Here is a 3,387-nt window from a genome sequence, read left to right as displayed (position 1 = left end):
ATTAAGGTAATATCCCCTTGAAACATCCATTTCAAATATTAAGATCATTTTCACGAAAGCAGATACGGGGAATACGGACGAGGTATTAGAAAGGGAGTCCTATGGAAAAAATTAGAAGACTCCATTATGTGTAATAAAATAATCAGTCTGCCTCGTGATTCCGCTGCAGAACACCAGAGAGACATAAAGATATATTTGGCCTCATGTGAAGTCTTGTTGAAGCCGAGTGTTACCATCAAACTTTAAGAAATGAATCCCAAATCGCCCAGATACCATGGTCTCTGAAAATTCACAAAAGTGATTTCCCTATCCGACCAGTGGTATCCAGTGTCTCCGCGCAAGCCAACCTAATTGCTCATGAGTTAAAATACCCACTCAGACAATATGCTCATTTTTTATCTCATGCTCAGGACTTTAGTTTTAGTTTATACTTATTCGTGACATTATTTTTGAAAATAGTCTCCTTCAAAAAATGATTTTCATTCACAATTTTACACTTTTAGACAACCAATGTTGTTTTTTCACGCAGATGGCAGAAAATGTTTAGCACACCACTAAGATTTCGATTCATTATCTAAGATAAGGAGTAGTGGTCAAAGTGTTTGCAAATCTATTAAATCACTCGATATTTGTATTATGATTGACGGCGACGGATGGGGAGACCTGATCTTATCGTCTTGTATTCGATCATTTAGCCATTTAACGTGACTTTCGAAGTGCATTTGCGATCTTCAAAAGCAAGAAGGAGATTAGTGTTAATTTTAAGGTGTGCTTGACCCGGAGTGATCGATTCATCCTTGTCAGTCCGGTGGATTTGTGTTCGGTCGGCAGTCATTCTTCAAATCCTGTGTTGGTTGAGGGAGTTTCCATCTTTGGAACCACTCACACCTGGTGTACTTTTTGTTTTTACTAATTCAATGTCTTTCAGGCAGAAAGACATTTACCAAACAACACCTCGAAAGAGGGGGGAAGAAAGATGATGAAACCTTTTCATCGCGTGAAGAAAAGTGAGTATTCTGGTGTTTTTCTGTCCCTTATTATTATTTGAATACGTGTTCTGCGTTCAACTTTTACGAAAACAGCAGTTTAATGGCATTTAAAATGCATCATCTGACATTTTCTTCATATGCATCTAGTAATTTTAATATAGTATTTTGTAGAATATTTAATGCTTGTTTTACTCTGAAGAGTTCTAATATATATTAATTCCGATGAACTTGCTTAGAAATTAGGATGATGATATGCACTAAAACGATTTTAATATATCACTATATATTGCGAAGGCGCGATACATCATATTGTTTAGGCGTAAAGATTTACTTACGCTATCATTTTAGCCCAGCACTCATGGGCACAAATATGGACCATGAGAAATGTAATTCGATTAAGTTTAAGCGTGTGCCCTTGATCCAATGTAATTTGTGTGTGGCCTTGATGGATTGATTTTTGTTCTTTTGTCGTGTTTGGTCGGCGTTCGGCATGCCGTCATTTTCCTAATCGTGTGATGTTTGAGAGAGTTTTGATCGTTGCAGCCGTTCTATTCCAGGGTACGTTTTGTGTATAGCAATCGGCTCTCTTACAGCCAATAGGTGATGGATCAACCGAGACGTCGACGGGAGATTGATGAATCCGAGGGCCCACTGATAGAGAGGGGACCACAGGAAAGATGGACAGTGCGGATGGGTTTGGATTCAGACCCTTGGGATCCAAGCCCGCCGGTCAGCAAGACGTCCACCAGAGAAGACGTCGAATGAAGAAAACTTGGGAACTACTTCCATCAAGCTGCGGTGAGTGAGTATTTTGGCAATGTTTAAGTTTCCTTTATCAACAGTTTTCACACTACAAGCAGGGTTTAATTGCTAGTTACTCCTTATTCAGTTTCAATAATGACTTCTTAAACATTCTATTTTATCAAGAAATACTTCAAGAAGAACTTTCAAAAGAATGCGAGATTAGTCATTTTAGCCTCAAAGTGGTCCGTGTGATGTATTCATCCTGCCACGAGCAAAGAGATATTATGTGGCAGTATGACTCTGTGGCGACTCTAGGTATGACGTCATTTTAGGGCCGGAGCGCCCCATTTTTAACACTCGTTAGATGTACATTGTGTGCTTGGATGAGAGTATTTAGGAGTGCGTGGGAATGCATTGTAATTAGCTAACGAGGTGATGAATGGGTTTTGGGAGACCTAACCAGTTGCACTAGTATTGGTACCTGTCATTACTAACTTGTGTTAGTGTTTATAGTGTGAGTGTTGCTTGGTGCGAATGAGTCACCATCATCACACTGCACATTTACAAATATCTCACCTCTATACTTTTTGTACGTGTTTTGCAATGATTTGAAATTGTTCATGTTCCAAGAATATGCCCTGTATGCTCTTTGAAATTGAATGAATTGTATTTATGTCATTCGAATTGTGTTTTAAGGCGGCCTGTGAAGGGTTTTGCGGGTTTCCCTTCACCCCGGGCGAATGCAAGGCCAAATGTCACTCCCGATAAAATAATCGAGAAAACATTGGAAAAAATTGTCTTGCTATTATTTTCCTTTCCGTCACATAAAAACTTTACTTGGGATGAATATTACGTAATTTCCAACGACAAAAGAATTTGCTGGGTGAGGTTGAGAATTAAAAAGAAAATGTAAGCTCCTTTATCTATTTTTAAATTGAAGAAATTCGCTTCACCAAAAAGAAATTAATTATGTTGTGACAAATATAAAAGCTTAATCGGCAATGGACCATAAATATGACAAACGCACACGCACGATTCGAGGAAGGGCGCTAAAAAAACTGGCGTTCGTGAAACGTATATTCGGAAGGTGTAGCGACGAAAAAGTGAAGGAATAGTGCTATTTATCTCTAGCAAAACAAATGATTTTAAAGACCTAGCCGAGTTCAAAAAATGCATAAACTTAAATCCCGATACAGGAGTGTATTAACAGATTAAAACTCCTATCGAAGAATTCCAGTTAAAACTATCTATCTAGCAACACTCGCAGAAACAAATCTTTCACGCCATAAAAGCCACTTGCTATAAAACTTAGAAACAATGTTTTCAAACAGTCATCCTGGCACTTGCGCATTCTAGCAATATCGCCAAGGTCATATATACTCTGTAAGCTCTGTGGGATTCGACCATAGAGTAATTAATTTGTTCGCTCACAGAAGGACTTTCTTTGATAGTTTGTTATCGATGGATGCCGACGGAGAAAACATTAATGAAATTCCAAAACTGTAAGGAAGCAAACTCGCACAAATGCCCATTCGCTCATTCGCTCCTCAACAGAAAACTCACTCAAAACTATAGCAACCCTGGGAACAACAATCACGTGACGCATATGTAAACGTAAAGAATCCATTCAAAGTGATCTCATTTTAACAAATGA

This window comes from Hetaerina americana, unplaced genomic scaffold (genome assembly GCF_022747635.1).
Source record: "Hetaerina americana unplaced genomic scaffold, ioHetAmer1.1.p SCAF_176, whole genome shotgun sequence".
Lineage (NCBI taxonomy): Eukaryota > Metazoa > Arthropoda > Insecta > Odonata > Calopterygidae > Hetaerina > Hetaerina americana.
Note: the sequence above shows the minus strand (reverse complement) of the source record.